We start from the raw sequence: 19,804 nt of genomic DNA, 5'->3' as shown, positions 1-19,804 counted from the left end.
TTGCGCATGGCAGGAATCCGGCCGACAGATTCAGGACGCGAGTGTACGCGCGCACTCGAGCCCCGGACCGCGGTAATCCGCGATCGCTGGTCGCGCGTATTATCGCGCTTCCCGCGATCGCGGATTTCAATGATGAATCAGGGCCAATGTGAGGAGTAAAGTTAAGGCAGATTTTATTAGTTTTCAAAGGTTCAATGGATTTTATCAACTCAGAAGGGATGAGAAGAGATTCAGAATCTCCTTTAAACTATCCTGAACCTGTTCTTGTACCAAAAGACTTTCCCCCATTGGGCTTTTTGCTTTACATTATTTTTTGCAACAAGAAAAGTACAATAGCAAAACCAAAATACAATCCAAACTTTAAAGTAACAGTATACAATATGAAATGAGGGACAAAAAGGGATTCTCGGATAATGTAAAATAAAAAAATAATTATTAATAATGATGATGATTGTTATTATTATTTTAATTTTATTATCACAACAAAACAAATGTATTTATTTTAAAATATTACTAATAAAAAAAGGAAATGGGCATTTAGTTTGGGATTTTAAAGTTATAAATACATATTGGATTTGAGCATACAGCAATAAAATATTAAATTGTAAGTGTTCATTAACCAGCTTAATGTAAGAAAAAATTAATAAATAGATTAATGGACTCTAACATCTGGTCCCTTAATATGAGTCATTTAATAAAGTACATTTAGTTTTATATTTGACAATAAACCATTTAATTGACCTCTTCTTGTTAGGACTTGTATGATGGCATATTTTGTAACATCTGAATGTAATAAAAGCTTAATAAGAAAAACCATTATAATTGCTGTATAAAAGTATATATTTGTGGTTTCAAATGTAATTTATGTAGGGCTTCGGGTTATATATGCAAACTGTTTTGCCAAATGTGCGTTTTGGAGAGAGACAAATTCCAAAAACAATGCTAGAATGGGAGTACTCCTTGTAAGCAGTCCCATTCATGTTTACATAGTAACATGCTAAAGGACTATAAATCATGGAGCTCTTTTGGGGCTTATTAACAGTGCAAAGAGCAATTACATGCAGTAATCTGTAGTAACCGGGCTGCTGTAGGCATCCCTCCAACAGCTGAGAAAGAATCTCTTTTTAGTATTTGCCATTTATTAGTGCACATCATTACTCTTTGTTCTGGATTATTAAGTAAGCGCAATGAAGTATATTATTTTATGGAAAACTGTCACAATGATAGTAGAGTGCGTGCAGTAACAACTAAAATGTAAATTAGGGGAACTTAGGTGTCCAAATTTCTATTTTACTAAAAATGGCAACCAAACTATATTAATTCCTATAAAGGCAGAAGTTCCTATTAAAAACACGTGATCAGGCAGGTCTTTAGTGCAGAAAATGACAGGTGATGGTCATGCTGCAATAAGCATCCTTACCTGTCAGATTGTTCTTTTGTTCTGTCAAAAAATGCTGAGCTGCACATGTGAAGTATAGCATAGGGTGCAAGGATAACTGATGCATTCCAGCTTCCCTTGTGGCTTTCAGGACTGAATGAACTCCCATTTAGATGGTGGTGACCACAATGGTACATGGACGGGTGAGAGTACTTAAAGATTGTGGTCAGGAGGGAACAGTTATTTTAATGCAGAAGTAACAAGCAAGTCTATTCTGCAATAAAGGACTTGCCTGATTGCAAGATTAGTTCCACTTTACCATCAGAAAAAATCTTGTTGCATTGGTGAGAGGTTTTTTTTTCAGAGAGCATTGCAGTCAGGCAGCAACATACAAAAACCTTGACACCTTTAGTGCTTATTCATAAGGTAGAGTACATGTGATGAATTAAATTAGGCATAAATGATGTGAAATGTGTCATTTTGTGTGATGCTACTTGTACACTGTGCTTTAAAAACATACAACTATACCACAATACTTGTCCTGATGTTTTTTTTATTATTAATATTAATAAACAGTAACATATTATGCAGCACTGTACATTAAATAGGGGTTGTAAATAACAGACGGATATACACAGTGCACAGGAGGAGGAAAGGACCCTGCCCAGAAGAGCTTACAATCTAGGTTATCAGAGCTGATCTCTGGGGTAATGATTACCCCTCTCTTCACATCTCTTTCTCACTCCCTCTTGTTGAACACTGGGGTAAAACAAAAATAAAAATAAACTAAGGCTACATGCATGTGAGGCTCCAACCCCACTTTTTTCTTTCTTCCTTTGTTTATTTCTGTATGGCTGCATCATATGAACACCTATTGACACACACCCATGAACACACGGACATATATTGACTGACTAGATTTTGGGTCCTTTCTGATAATACAAGAGCATTTGGCAGCCAAAATGTTAGAAATAAGCAACAGGTGAGGACTGGCTTAGTGATAGGCTTCAATAAAGGACCAGGCAAAGTGCCAGGCACCTCTGAAGTTGTGTGTTTGCAAAGCAAACTGATGTCTGGGTAATACTTATGCTGAATGTAGATACATTAAACATTAGACATAAAAAACTAGGAATAATCCTGCTTATAGAACACCAGAAATTAGAAGCTTGTCCCTCTGAACTGCACATAATGTATTATAAATCACCAGGCAGACATACAGTTCATATATGAATACGTGTATGAATAGCCTAATGTGGGTGGAACAAACAGTTGGCTTTTTAATCCATTCAGGTGTAGCTAGATTACTTTCTTCTGTTCTCAGTAACATAAACATACAATCTTAGTTCATGCTTCTACACATTTTAATAGAATGATCATATTTATAATAGATCAGAGGTCAGTATATAACAAAGTCTCAAAATCCAAGGGGGGTGTTAACATTTTTCTTGAAATCATGAATGTTCCTAATTGCAACATGCAAGTTCATTTAAAAAATTGATTTTAAAAAATGTAATAAAGCTGAACAAAATGGCCAGTTTAAGAATATTTTGTATTTAGTTATGCTGGGTTCCATCATGACAATTAACAGCTGTATTAAAGTGCTACTACACAAGCCTGGATGAAAATTCTGAAGTAGATCTAAACCCTATAAATAAATTATAATAAACTAATTATAAACAAATCCAGTCAATATGATATATATATATATATATATATATATATATATATATATATATATATATATATATATCACATGACACACCACATTAAAAGCAAATATTTCTCATCCAGTAAGGTTTAGATCCAACAAATTCTCTGTAGTACTAGTTATCCATGATAGGATAAGCCCACCGAGTTTCCCAGGTCATGTGTATTACTATGTGAATGTTTAGTAAAATAACACATCTTACTACACACTTTGTATATTTTCACATCCATGGAAACATGAGAACTAAACATATTTTTGGGTTAGCTGGGGTTTTATTACACCTCTGCTCTAATGCTGCAGATGCATGAGACAGCATTGATGCTTAAGTTGACATGTGTGGTTATTTGACAGTAAACATATTATAAGTGTTTAAAACACAGATATGTTTATGATAATCATAATTTCTACATAAATGAAGCAGTGGAGTTTGTTTTTCTTTGGAGTTCAATTAAGGTACATGCACTTAGGATGACTTGTACATTACTGTTGATTTATGTTATGCTATATAAGTATGTTACACTTTTAAGCATGACATGACTTGTAAGGCTCTTAATGTTTCAATTACCTAATTTTGTAATAGGTGTAGAGGTGAAAAGATGTATGTAGGGTTATTTTTGCTTTAAAGTTGCAGGAGACAAAATAATTAAATACTATATTACTATTAAGCAGAATTTTGAAAGAGTAAATAGAGCAACAAATACCAATTTCGCAAGACTTTATGTAATCTGATCCGATCCCTCAGTAAAAATGTGCATGAAACCAAATAATGTTGTATATAAAACACAATTTAAAAAATATTTAATAACTCCAGAAACAATTTAGTTATAAAAAGGATGAGGATAAATTACAATCTCAGGTGAGCTTTTATTTTGTTGTTGTCTGTGTACTCATTGTGCAAATTCAGCTTCACTCTCCATCCTGGTAATATAAACTCAAATGGACAGGGAGAGGTGGACACTTATCATCTATAAAAATTTTCGAAGAAGTGTGGGAGAACATAGACACTTTGTAAAGTTTTTATGTCTGTGTATTAGTGATCATCTTTCTGCTATTTCTTACTGTGTTATAAAAAGAAAAAGAAAATCTAAAATAAATAAATAAACAAATTGAGGTCTAACTTTTTCTTGTTACATTCAATAAAAAATGCATAGCTGACTTGATACCTTAAAAATCTTCAAAATACCTAGATATACAACAATTAGGTATACATAACTGTAGATTTAACAATTGTACTATATGATCCATTGTTATTGTGTTGTTATTAACAGAGAAGATAACACAACCTATTAAACTTTTTTTGATGAATATAGTTGTAGTTTTACAACTGGAAATGTATTAAAGCTATATTTGTTTAGAATAATTTACCAAATTAGTTTAAGATGTTGTACTTTTCAAGGGATAATTCACTTACCTAAGAAAATGAGATGAAGTACTGTTGGCTTCAGCCATTCAATCGTGCAAGTACAAACTATGTTTTTCCTTACACATAATTGGGTATTCTTAGCAAAGTGACTTATCACCAAATTCACTAAGCTTTGATAAATAACTTTTACAGAGTGATAATTTACTTTGCTATGTGAGCAGCTTAAACCCAACTAGTGAATCAACAACATTGTGTTTTATATACATTTTGGTTGGGTTCTATGCATTTACCTTTTCTTTATTGTATAATTTTTGGGTTTCTGGGCTGACATATATATTACAAGTGAGTCAGAAAATGTAATTAAATCTTTTTCTGTCTAACATGGTAAAAAATGAAACCTTTTTAAATTGTGTAATTTATGATAAATTAATAACGACAGTCTGAGTTAAATTTGTACTTCTGCCAAATAGTTTATCACTGGTGAGTAAATCTTTCATTTTAGGTTTCCACCCATTAGTATCAGGGTGAGCTAGAGTTAAGTTGGGTGGGTGCGCATGACCACTAAAACCACTAAAAGATATGGTATCAAGTAAATTAAAATGATTTCAGCTGCCTCTGAAGGACCTTATATAGTAAATAAGATTAGCATCAAATTGTAGTGATCACAGTATAACTAGTACACATGAATGCAGAACCAGATAAGGCAAGTCCACATGCTCCTTCAATCCAGGGGTTTGTTGCCCAGGGTCTTAGTCAACTTTGAGGTAAAGGGAAATCTTTCCTCACAAGCTACATCAAAAAGTAAACAGTTTTAGTATACAATCATGTCCAGGGTGTATTGCTTTCAGAAGCACAGTCTTCCACGTACACCCTGGCTGACCCTACCAACCTCTCTTAATGCTAAGTGACATAACTAAGTGATTAAGTATTTGGATCCTTCCAGTCAGGTAGTTTTTAGTAGGATAGAAAGGTTATACCCTAGGCCAGTTTGCACAAATGATCAAAAATAATTGAAATGAACTAATGTGTAAACAACACAGTTCTGTAAAAAAAAGTAGAATGCTCCAAATGAAAGGTTGATAATTTGTGGCCTTGCAGAAAACACCATCAAATAGTCCTTTCATGAGAACATGTGTTGAAAAAAATAATGCAAGAACCAAATATATAAGAATGTACCAATGTAGGGATGATCAATCCAATGTTGTAAGACTTAGGTAAGTAAGAAATGTTGTAAGACTTAAGTCAAAGTGACTATACTCGCATGGACATTTAGGTTTAGATTACCCCTTAAGTCATCAGCGTGGATTCATTTTTTTAACAAATCTAAGTATTTGGCAATTAACACCCTAAATTATCATTTGCCCTACAGGGATACTAGTCTATAAGGCTGGTAATTTTTGCATATAAACTGATTATTTACAGCCAGCAGAAAATATTTATTTGAAATTGATCTTTGATTCACATTAAATCAGAAAACTTGGAGGATAGAATTTCCAATTTGACAAACCAGAGCTAGTCCATGAATTTTGTCATCCAGAGTCTTGTGAAACACATTAGGCATCAGGAAAAATACATAAAAAACTAGAAAGTCTTTGTAGAAAGGCTTGTGAGTCCAATGAATTCTAAAACTATACTTTAGACATAAAGGATCTATCTGTCTTTCGCTGAATCACTGACTGTATTTGTAATGAATTATACTGACAGTAATTTCTGAATGACTGAATTAGAGAACTCGAAGACAGGTAAACACGAAGAAGAAAGTAGAGACTGTTTAATATGGTCATAAGCAATGTATGAAAAAAGACAGTATTATTAAGGTTAAATGGTATATTCCCAGGGATGATTTACTAAATCATGATAAGTTAAACAACTGTAATAGAAAGCAAGACAGGGTCTGTATTAGATGCCAATAAGACTTACAAATGTCAAAGGTCCAAGAAGTGATGACCCGTTAGAGATTGGATGCTACCCTGCTAAGGCTGGATTCCTTCCCTGCAACCGTCACTCCTTGGGGGAACCAATATTAGAGATCAACCTATGCATTTTTTAAGGCGCATTGCTATACTGCAAGAGATACTGCAGAATCAAAATCAATATTCTGTTTAATTTTTACTTGGTAAAACCTTTTCAGAGTCACCGAATCCTTAAATTGTTCTAAATGGAAAGTAACTTTACATTCTAAGTGAGCAGGACCTGTGAATAAGAAGTAGATGAGGAATTACTAAGTGGCAGGACAAGGTCATTCTCAACATTGTGTGGGAACTCTGGTGGTTTAATAGCTCAAACTGTCTCCACAACTCTGTCAATGTCCTCCATATTTTGCATCACTGAAACAAATTAAGCAACTCTTGCAAGAATTCCTTTGAAAGTGATCATTTGTAAGCAGCCACTTACACTTTCCAGAGCCAGTAAATATATTAGCATACCAGCTATTAAAACTTGGTGGCTTTCCACAAAACAAATAGGTAGCTTGAGCAGTAGGAAATGAGCAAAATCGATAGTCAGGCCAGCATATAGATCAGTTCAAACAGAGATCAGAAAATTATTTAGATACTTATAGACAACCAGGAAAATACCTTTTGATGACATTTAAAAACAACAGGAACACACATTGACTAAAATACCTAAACAAATTACTTAGCAACAATTGTCCATTTAAATTTATATGTAAAATGAATATTCTATTATATGGATATATTAGATGAACCCCAGTACAATCTAGGGAGGAAATGATTATATTCTCTTCTGGTAGCTCAGATCTAATATGTTAAGTATATTATACAGCAAAAAAATTAACTTAAAGTAAATGCAAAAATCTTATAGCGTGTTAATAAAAGTACACCATTAGTCACAGCATTATTGGTCTCCAATTTAGGAAATTGTAAATTTGTTTTTATCTTTCCCAACAGAGAGATTTTAAGGCACCAATAATACCCCCTAAACACCCCCCCACTAGAAGAATGTCAGAAACCTAGGTCCCAGGGGAACCTTCCTGTAAACCTAGTACATATCTGCATGTCATAACGCTAATGAAAAGAGATATGAGTTTTGTAACAGGAAAGTAGAACATAAGCAGTTAAACCAGAACTATAAACTGTACATATGTATTAGAACACATACATACAAGTCAGGAAAATGAGGTAAGATTTTAGATAATAGGCATTACACACTTAGATTTGTTTTAAACCACAGTGCAAACTAATTTTGCTCACATGTTCATATTTTATCATCTCAGTAAATGTTGTGGAAGATATTTTGTAGGGTCTCAGCAGAGATGGCTATCACTTTTCTATTCACGTTGCACATTTGAGGCATTTTTTATATAAGTGCAGCTGCATTTTAGGTACATTTGGTTTTAAATTGTTTACAAATTTATATTGAGCAATTATGATAATGGTAGATAACCAATCTTCTCTAATACTAGGCTGATATCTTCTTGGTTTTGCATGTAAAACATCTACATAGTGATACATTACATTACATTTTATTCGGTCCCCAATACTTGTTTATTTTAAAGTAAACTGAGAATATTTGTATATATTTTTTATTATTATCCAGTATTAATATAGTGCCGACACACTATGCAGTGCTGTACAAAGTCCATAGTCATGTCAGTAACTGTCCCTCAAAGGGGCTCACAATCTAATGTCCCAGCAATAGTCTTATGTCATTACTGCAGTCTAAGGACAATTTTGGGGGGACGCCAACTAACCTAACTACATGTTTTTGGAATGTGGGAGTACCCATAGGAAATCCACATAAACACAGGAGGTAACCTGCAAAATCCATGCGGGTAGTGTTCTGTCCAAGACTCAAACCTGGGACCTAGCTGCTGTGCTGACTATATAAAATATTCATATGCAATAGTTCAGCTTTTTTATAGATTGAATAGACAAATATTTTAAAAGCTGTGTATTTTAGTCCATAAAGTATATGTAAAGTTAAGACATTAAGATTTTGTGAACAGTCGTTGTGTCACCGTACTGAGAATCTTCCCATGGAAAATTTCTATTTTTCTCCAAGTGATAATGGATCCTAGCACAGAGTGGGGGAACATCCTTAGTAAGGACAAAGACAACATTAAAAACCTAAAGCAGTGAAATGTTACAATCAGTGGTAATCATGGTTGTCTCACCCTAAATGTAGGAGATTTTAGGGAACATATTGATATTGTTTTTTTTTTTTACTGCCTTCTTTTTTATATAGTTATGATATCTTGTTTGTGTTAATATTTGTCTAGTTGGTTGTAATGCAAGAAATGTTTCTTTGTCTTTGTGTAATTTTTTCTATTGAAGAAGTGGAAATGTAATTGTGATGTTGTGATGTTATTGTTTTTTATGTTTTGTTGTTATATATTACAAGGACTAAATTAAATAAATAAAAAACAGGTCTGGCTATGATGTTCTGCATCTTGAATAATTAACAATCATATGGATTTCATAAAAAAAAAATAATTCTTGCAAAGCAATTTTTCCAAACACACCATAGCCAGTGTTGTTTTCTTTACCAAATCATTGTAAACTGTAAACGCTGTAAAAATAGTTATAGCTCTTGGTATGCTATAATATAAATATTACAGAAATAAACTATATATGAAAAAGCATTCCTTTTAAGTTATATTAACTCTATCCTTAAACAATCAATCATGAGATTGAAGGTACACTGTTGTATTTTGAAAAGATATTGTTATATATGAATTGTTAAATTAACTACATATAATAGTCATTTTTGAACTGAAGTTATATCAATATTTAAAATAAATGTCCAAACTATATTCATATACAAACCAGTATATAATAATGATCCTGTTAGAGTGCATAGGGCAATATTACATGGTTCTTCTTTCAAAATATAAAACATTAAACGAACATTAAGCATAATCTGCCCAGTCTGAACAAAATAGGCTCAAACTCCCAAGAAAAATAAGAAGCTTATTTTGAGATTAAGAAGCAGATGCATGTCAAAGCTTCTCTGGGATGGATAATATAGACTAAATGCATAGCAGTTCCAGAATACTGTCTGTTTTCAGCCTCCCTTTGCTGTTACATGGCAGGTTATTCATCTTTGTGAATGCATTACAATTTTATAACAAGCATTTTGCTCTATGATTTGTTCAAAATGGTATTTACAATTTTGACAGATATTAAAAGATATAGTTTATGCTAAAATATGTTTTATACATATAATTTTACTTTATTCAGGATTATTTCTCAAAGTTGATTGTTAAAAATAGAGAGATGGCACTTCAATGCACTGACCCCCCAAAATCCGAGTTTACCCTGAATTCAATGTAAATTTATACCACCATTGTTACTGTTTTAGATGATTCAAATTTTTTACCATGTTTCATTCCTGTTACTTTGGTTTTAATTAACGCATATCTAGCAGTGCATACAGATAAAATGATTATAGATGGATATATTAGGGCATTGATAAATTAAATCTTCCAAATGCTTTGGTGGTGGTGGGGGGTTGTTATAATGCTGGCAGTGGTCATTTATAGAACTAGGGCAGCTGTAGATGGCCATTTAAGGACCATCTGAGCCTAAATCAAACTGCATCAAGCACAACTGGAGTGTCCCATTCCCTTGCTTCCTCTGGGCCACTATACATAGCACCCATCTCCTGTGCTTTGTGTTGCCTTTTTGAATAAACGTCCCTACTGGTTCTTTTTAGCAAGAAGTCCAACAGGGCAGTGTCATTGACCAAATCAGAAATACCTAAGCTCATATTAGGATACCAATAATTTTTTTTCTTTTTGTTTTTTAGCTTATATTCAGGGTTTCAAAGGGTGCTAATTATAAAGCAGTGAACCTGACATTCACTGAAACATTCTCTGGAGGCAAGTGCTATTGAAAACAAATCGACCCTAAATATTCTCCAAGGAATGTTTTGTTAAATGTCAGATTCACTGATAAAAAGACCCCAAAGTCAATAGTGTTTTAGGTCCACAGTAAGTAAGACTAGCAAATACCAATACCAAACTTTAGCAACATAAAAGACAATGGTTTTTGCTCGTCTCCATTTAAAAATATGCCATAAATGCAAATAACAATAAGTGCCCTTTCTAAAACTTGATGTGTATTTTATTTAAGCATAATCTCAAAAAGGTTTTACTGTTCTTCTCCATTCAGGTACCAACAGAGCCACAAAAGCCACAAGAAAGCAAGTAGAATATGTAAATTAAATATTTATTGATAGTCATCTGGAGAGATAAGGCCTTTTGCATTCAGAGTTAAAATTAGCCTGAATACAATATAGTTTACAATCAAATCAAGAAGAAGTTTTGATTTATGCTAATAAATCAAGAGTTTACTACGCCACATCTGTATTGATATAGGCACATTGATAAGTTTGCAATTATGCCTATGGACCTCTCAATTATGTACCCTTTATGTTTTTTCCCCTCTGTATTGTACTTTGTATTTTACTTCTTAAAAAACTCTTATTAAACAGATTAAACAAAAAATTTTGCGGGAAAAAAGACCCTGAACCTCCTATTTTGTTGTGCAACATTTAGAAGCGATCACTGCAAACAAGCGATTCCTGTAACTCAATGAGACCTCTACACCTGTGAACAGGTAGCTTCTCCTACTCCTTCTCAGCAAACTGCTCCAGGTATGAAGGGTGCCTTCTCCAGACTGCATGTTTAATTTTTTTCTATAGAAGTTTTGATTTAGGTCAGGACTCATGGAAGGCTTTTTGAGACTAGTCCAATGTTTTGTTCTTAGCCATTCTTTAGCTTGTTCTTTGTTCTTAGCTGCTTTCACACATATGCTTTGGGGGATCCATGAGAAAGAGCTTGCTGTCGAAGGCCAAAAGTCAATTTACATTTAGCTCTGGAATATCTTAACAGTCCTTTTATTTCCTCATCGTCTACATTGACTCAAGGCATCCAATGCCAATTGCAGCAAGGAAGCTCCAATAACATAAATGGACTTCCTTCCTTTTTTACCGTAGGTAGACTTTGAAAGCAATATTGTTTGTCACATTTTCAGTAACAGCTGATGTGACTAGTTCTGTCTAATCTTTTCATAGAATATTTTCCCAAAAGCATTACAATTTTGTTGTTCCGTTGAGCCAGTTGTCATTCAACAATTGATATATGTTGCTATCAGATAATGACAGACCTTGACTTTACAGTTCAGCTTGTTTTGATTTTAAAGTTGTTTACCATTCTCACTATCCTTCTAATGAGGGGACAATATAGTGGAGGACATTTATCAATGCACTTGAAACTTATTTTTTATCATTTCTACATTGATAATCTGTTAATGAATAAGAAATTGACCTTTTTGCAGTGCAATGACACAGTTTTGCATCTGCGACTGGTTGCAAGCATTTTAGCAAATAGAATTATTTCTGGCATGGTTTGTGACCTATTTTACCTCTAAAATGTAATTATTCAGTACAAACTACTTCTTAATTAAGAATAATACAAAGTCACTGTCACTGGAATTACACTACCCTCTTCTCTGTGAAGTTGGTAACTTTGACTTGCCAGCTGAAGTCAGACTATCAATATAGAAGTGGGGCAAAGCTTGTCTTTCAGATTCCTGTCTTTTCCCTTTTTCTGTACTAATCACTAAATTTTGAAAAGAGTAGGGAGGGAGTAAAACTAAGCCTACTTTTATTTTTTGATTCTCTGTGTCTCATGGGTAGATTTCCTTTCACTTCCACGTTGTTAACCTAACTGAGGATATACATATATATTTTTTTGGACAGTTAGTATGAGGAACAAGTGTCTCCAGTGAAAGACATCTTCTCTATTCCTGTTCTGGGGAAAACTCAACATTTTGGATTTTCCATCATTTTCATTAGTTAGAAGCTTGTAACGAATGTACATATAGGGCCTATAAGCTCATTGTGCCACCCCCTAAGATTCACCAATAGGAGCGACTTCCATGACAATGGGCATGATTTATAAAAGCTCTGCAAGGCTGGAGAGGATACACTTTTCACAGTCAAGCTGGGTTATCCAGCAAACTTGGAGTGTATCCTCTCCCGCATTGGAGAGCTTTAATAAATCAAGCCCAATGTGTTAACAGCCATAATATTTACATTATTCACAATCTTGTAACTATTGTAAATATGGTGCTGCTAGTACAGTAGCATTCCAAATTAGCCTATTGTTAAGGTACTTGGCGGACGATGGCTGCCTAGTGTTTTTATATTAAAAAAGCCCATATTCATATAGAATTGAAAATCTGAATTGGATAATTTGCCTCTGTTTGGCAGAGCAGATCTCAGTCTTAACTAAAGGCGAATCTGAATAGCAATACAGCATGCCAAAAGCTAGAAAAATGTTTGTGCAAAAATATATCAGTATTATGATACTTTTATAAAGATTACCAAATTTGGTCTAATCTGCTTTGAATCTTTTTTTCTGGGAATGTGATTTACTTATATCCATATTTAAAAGACTACTAGCAAAAAACTGTATATATTACGATTGAATTGTACATATATGTACATATAAGATGTACATTTGAAACAATTACTTATTTTTAGGGAGCACAAGCTGTATATATAATCATTTTGACATGTTTCAAAGCTTTTATGAACTGTTACACCCACTCATTGAGAACATTTTCTTTTTTTTTGTAGGAGAATGCTCTAAATGTATTTAAATGACCAAGGGCACATCCTTACTATCACATCTGTACATACAGAATACTGAGCAGTTGCAAGCCACTTTTTATTGGTAAATGGCACTTGTGCACACTAGTGAAAAAGATCCAGAAAACATAGCCATGGACTCCAGATTCATGTTGTGCATTTGGCTGCTCAAATTACTTTTCTATGACTAAAACAAACCACCAAAACTTCTTCCCACTGACTTGCAGATTTGGGCTATCCTAGATCCCTAATTTTGGTTTAAAGTTTGTTTAAAGGGCCCTAGAACTAAACTGCAGCAAATTCAAACTAAACTACTTTCTAACTGTATAATAAATAGAGTGAATATAAGTAGAAACTGACATCCAACTTAGTCATTGGAATGTCAGGGGAAGTTTACCCATCCCTTCAGTTTAAGCATGGGAAAATTATACAGGTTTTGTGATTAAAGTTTAGCTGTAGGCAAAATGAAAATTACGTATATAATACAGGCTTTTACTAGCATTTACACAGCCGTGATTGTTGGGAGCTGGTGATCAACCCATTGAAAATGGAGAGAGAAAGGAGACGCTGACAGTATCAACAGGTACTTTTGAAAAACTTCCCACCAATTGAAGAACTTTTGCACAAATAGGTTGGGTGAAGGAAATGAGCTAGGTGAAAGGGCAACATGATTAGGTATTAAAAGGGGTTGGGGGAGGGACATTAGCCATTTTGAGGAGTTGAAGAACAGTCTCCGCCCTCCCTGCTTTGTAAAGCTTAGTCTGAGATGACTGGGGATGGGATGGGGGGGATTGAGATCCTCAAGGGGGGAGGAGCTGCTATAATGGGAGCAGACAAAGACACCCCATTTCAGGTGTGGGGACTCCCAAGGTGATACTGGAAATAAGTGCGGATATCAACGCTGGATTGGGGAGGGTCTGTGTGGGAGAAAAGTGAACTGTTACCACTCTACTCGGAGATAATCTGGCCCACAGCCTGCAGCATCCTCAGCCTCCCTTTAGCTGTGCAAAGATGTCTTTTTTAGCATCCCCTGCACTTTCTCTGGGGCTGTTCACAGCTGAAGGGGATTTGAGGAAATGCACAGATGCCAGATAGCAGGGTAGTTCCTGGTTCCAACCTTATCCTACTATTGACTGTAAGCCTTATTTATACCTCCCTGATCCCAGGCTCTGGTTGCTGTATCCTCAGCCTTGTTATCTGTGAGTTGCTCAGTCACACTCAGTCACCATTTCGTGCCCTTTTCGATTCCTGACCCGTGCTTGTACCTGGACTATACCTATTTGCCACCTGCCCTGACCTGTTCTTGAACCTGGACTGTGCTTGTCTGTTGTTTACGCTGACCATCAGTCTGCCTGGACCGGACCATACCTACTACTGTTATCCAACTGAGTACCTGATCTGCGCTGTCCCTAAACCAAAGCCCTCTGATGGAGAGAGCCTGGGGTCCACGACCTGGTGTTCTCTCTGCAGCAAAGTAGCCCAGTGGCCATTAGGGATACCGGTCCATCATCTTTTGTGGTGTGTTCTGATGAAGATCAGGAAAAACTTAATTTTGCACCCCAGGTAATCCCGCATCACCTCCCAGGGTGTGCAGCCCTAACACGAACGTTTCCGAGGCAGTGGTTGTGCAGCTGGTGGTCAGTGCCTTTGAGGACCTGTAACCAGGGACTGTGGTCTGAAGGGTACAAAAGAATTACATTACAGGTTAAAGGGTGTTGTTAAAGTAGGTTAAAATTGATGTTAGATTGTATTATGTTAATTTTTGGGTAAATTAGTTAAAGAGTTTTATAATAAAGCTGCCCTTTAGGCCATTTTATGCAAAATGGGTTTGCGTTTTTTTTGAATAAGGGGTGGTCAATCGAATAAAGGTAATTTGCCTATGGCGGGGGGGGGGGGGGGGGAAGTCTTATATAATCATGTTCAGCATGAAGAAATATGGCTCAAAATACTTCTATGGTTTTTGAAGAAATAACTTAATTTACTAAAAATAAAAAAGTCATTCTTTATAGTGACTATCACTGCGTAGAGAACTGTTGCTATAAACATCATAAGAGTATGTTCACACTCACAAATTCAAAAAAACAGAACAGAAATTAAAATATCACAAAAGCTCTGCAAACACATCTGGGCAGCTGTATACATAGCACTATCAGGTCAAAAACATTAGAGGATCATTCACTAAAAAGAACACAAGGGAATCTTTCATCTATAATAATAAAAATGAAATGCTTAGCATGCTGATAAACAGATATATGATGTGGTTTTGGTCTTATTCGGCCAAGTGTTTTCTCTGCTGGAAAATATATTGCACCTTTCAGGTATGCCTAGGGATCAAATTACATTAAACATCTTGGTAGATTTGAAAGAGTTCTTATCAGACTAAATTTAATATAGAAAATAAAATACTACTTTGCTCTAAGCTGGAGAGAAAACTACTTCTGCCATCATGTGGTTTCTTTGAGAAGATAGTTTAGATGATTTGTTTTTTAAAAAACACACAAATTGTCAGGGAAAAGAAAGAATAAAAATAATTACTTATAAACAAAAGCTTTATAACAGAACCACTTACATGTCCTTGTTCCTGTGTGTTGTGTTAAAGCATGCACGTTTATGTGGATTGTGTCACTTTAAATTGCAATGCATTAGGGTGGGCTAAGCCGCATTTCCTGTGTGTTGGGGTGGCATTGAAAATGAATGGCACCGCAGTGCTGCAATAGTGTGGGCTACAACACATTATTTAGTTTCCTTCTCTTACAGCTGATGGTTTGCGGTCAATGATGCCTTTATGATGATTTCTGTAGTCCTTTATTTTATCAACCCTAATGTTTATACAGGTACCTGTTAAAGTACAAATGGTTAATAAGATATGATAAAAGCAACATTTACAAAGTAAAAAAATACAATGTTTCCATTTATGGTTCAATTTTTGTTTATTGAAAAATGTAAATGAAAATTTACAACACAAATGATACAATCACGGTAAATAAGTGTGTAAAATGTTCACAAAAGTTTTCTAAATGAGAGGATAACGTTTAATGAGTGAAGCTGGGTGATCCAGCAAACCTGGAATGGATCTCTTCAAAGTAATTTGCAATTTGCTAGCAAATATTTTGAATCCTGGACCAGATCCATTCCAGGTTTTCTGGATCACCCAGCTTCACTCATGAAAGTGTATCCTCGCCAGCCTTGGGGAGCTTTAAGAAATCAGTCCCATAGTTTAAAAGAAATGAAGCAGCAATGCACAAGAAATGCATTGGTGTGCTTGGTTTCCATTCATTACTAAAAGCAGCCCAAATCAACTCACTGCAGCTCAATGCTTGGCACACATAGGCTATCATACACTTCATTTTTTAAAATGCTACATGCTCCACACTTGGTACATTTGGCTGCACATTGAATTGAAAAGGCTGCAGAATGCAATGCATGATAACATGTACATTACATGTACAGCAACATACACCTGTTTTTGAAACTCAGTACTCAATATTTGGAAAGAAGCCTTAGGGATTGTATAAACATCAAATTTCTGTTGCTACAAACACTACATTTCCAGTTAGATCCACAGATATTTTATGTACCTACTAAGAATGTTTTTTGGGGGGAAAAACGAATGCAGCAACCTTATTTAAGGACTGCCACTAGAAAAGTAATAAATCAACCGAGAATATTTTATAATAAAACATTACATCAATGTTTGAAGTTGCACATGGCAAGTTCCCCATGGCTTCCATGTTATTGGATAATTATTTGTGATATGTTTTTGATTAACATAGTTTACAATATGTTTGAATATTTTACACAAAATAAAGGTAGGCTTACCAGCCTATTGTTTCCTTATACGAATTCCCAAATACCTGCATTATATTCACATCTGCCAACTTAGATGCTGTAAGGTAAAAATATGCATATGTCTAACATTAATACATTTAATTTATTTAGCACATAGAATGGATGTCATATGAGCCAGGTGATTTATCTAAGCCTATTTTATGATGATGTGAACCTTATCTACTAGGCAAGTAATGCTAAATAGGAAAAGTAATGCAAGTTTGGGAAAGTGTTCAGGGAATGCTTTAGGGAAAGTGTTTTTGAGATAGTACTTGGGGAAAAGTGTTTGGAAATAGTGTGACGGTGAGGAATTTAAATGGAAAGTGCTGGGGAGAACATTGAATGTGACACCACTGTCATTCTTGGTTTTGCAGCTCTTTCTGGTGGTAGCAGTGATGGTTGTGCTGGTGGTATTAGTTGTGGTAGTCTGTTACGATAATACAGAACTTATCTCTGAAAACAGCATGAAGACACACTGCGCAGGCACGTTTTTGTCCTTCTGTGGATCAGGATCAGACCACTATAATGTTGCTGTTTTGCACAAGAAATGGGAACTGGGTAAGAGTGATGAGGAGGAGAGTGGTAGGGATTAGGAGGAATTTACTGTTTGGAATCACAGTATAGGAAGCATCATCTGCTTATCAGAGAGAAACACTGTGCCCACAATATCCTACTTCAGCCTTCTCATCCTACATCAAGCTTACAAAAGTTTATATGATATAATAAAATACTGCCACAACTGTTGTTTCTGCTGTTGTTGCCCATAAGAGCCCATAATCTTCCACCTTCCCTGAACTTTCAGTGTGTAGCCAGGTTCATGTGACGGCGATGGCTATAGGCAGGGACTGTACATGTCCTTTATGGCCAATTAAGTATGTCTTGTGTGGCACTGATACATCTGCATGGTGCGATCATTTATTATCCATCAAAATGGTCAGGAAAATGAGCATGGTTGGAGTACCACTTCCTACTGACACAACACTGTTGTTCCACTCCTTATTATGGCATGTATGCCAGGCAGTCTTCCATCTGGCAGTTTGGGTGAGAGAAGTCACATCACCTCCAAACAGTAGTTGCCAACAACAGGACAAATATCGTGGCTGCACTGAGCCTGGGCAAACTCACTCATGCTTCCGGTTTGTGCATGTGCCGTTTTTTTGTGAAGTGCTACTTTGGTTTGCAGGATGTCTTGACCATGACCAGAAAGGTCTGTGCCCACGTCAAATTCTTGCAGGACCAAAATGGACTCCAATTCCACAAAAAACCTTGTGACCTGCCCAGCTACTGTAATTTAACATTTCATATTCTGGACTGTATGTATGAGCAAAGGAAACACTTACTTTCTCAGACAGGGAGCTTGGGTTTCTTTGACCAATTTTATTTTGCAGCATTTTTTAGACTCAGCACTCAGCATGAGATTCAGCATCCACCTGGGTAAACATGGAAAGTTTTTTTTCTGCTTGTTTTCCATTCTGCTCACCTTTACTAATGAATGCAGCTAGGATGTTTATTCATTTTTAGTTATTACAGGATGTTTGGGTCAAGAATTGTGAACATGTAAAATGTAAGCCTCAATAACTCAAAAAAATATGTAATTCATTTTTAAAAATGAGATTTTTAACACCCACTAACAGCTTAATATGCATTTTACTTGATTTTACCACCCTCAGATGCATTTGTTAAGAATCATTCATGCCTTTGATGGAGTTGGGTATGATGTTTGAAAGTAGGATACATTCCATTTATGTAGAGGCTGTAGCTCTACAGTCTGCAAGGGATAATTCACTTTCGGTTATCAGTGAATATGCTGATGCTCTTTGACTTTAGCCATCCAATCATGTTCAATCAAAAATGTTTTTTAATACTTTCTTGCACATGTTTAGGTATGGTTGGGTATTTTTTGCAAAGTGAATTTTCACCACATTAACCAAGATACGTGAATTATCCCTTACCTAGAGACTCTGCTCTTTTTAGTAAACTGACCCTATTAAGTGGAGGGATGAGCATTGGTTTACTCATATCTTGTATTTAGATGTTTACTTGTATTTAAGTTTCAAAAAAACAGTTTTCAGTTTTTTTTTAAAATGACATCATATTGTATTGATAAAATGCAGTTTGTATAGTTGCATATAACGTAGCTTCCTCAAACGTATAACATAGTATTAGCAAATATATTTTATATGTAGTACAATACATTCCAGTATTTAATACATTATAACATTACCTCCGCATTACCAACGCATGCCTCCCTTTATATTTTCATTTTTAAATTTATTTTTCAAATGCCTATGGATTTGAATTTAATTTGATTTTATTCATTCATTATATTTTCCATTAGGCACTTGTGAAGAGTTGAAATAAATGTAGTATTCGATTATTATACACTGGATAAGATTACTTCTAAAAAGGTGATTATTCTGTAAAATAAAGTTGTATTTCAGTATAAATAATATAAAACATCAAAGAGACTGTTGGCCTAAAATTCATCTATTTACATGCAATCATCATCATATCTGTTTAATTGAAATCCAAGTTAATAAAGTGATAGCTATGCTATTATGAATTAAACAAATGCAGAATCATTTGGCACATGACATCAAGATGGTTAGTGTCACTTTTGAAGAAGTAATTACAGCCTGGAACAGTGAAATATTTATTAACTTATCAAATTAAAACACCTTTTGACATGTCAGGGTTTGTGGGTAATAGCAGTTTCTCTTTTGCGATGGTAATTTGTATGATTTATGTATCCTCTAAAGCTATATTGCATGCCAAAAAGCTGCCTGAAATAATTTAATTTAAAAAGTATGAGCAACATGTATCTTTGGCCAAAGTAACAGGGCCCCGAGGGCAGCAGACTCTGAGAAGAGAGAAGCCTCGTCGTGTTTACTTCACAGCTTGTTACTTC

This window comes from Pyxicephalus adspersus, chromosome 2 (genome assembly GCF_032062135.1).
Source record: "Pyxicephalus adspersus chromosome 2, UCB_Pads_2.0, whole genome shotgun sequence".
Classification (NCBI taxonomy): Eukaryota; Metazoa; Chordata; class Amphibia; order Anura; family Pyxicephalidae; genus Pyxicephalus; species Pyxicephalus adspersus.
The sequence above is the reverse complement of the archived record's forward strand: the minus strand, read 5'-3'. Positions refer to the sequence as shown.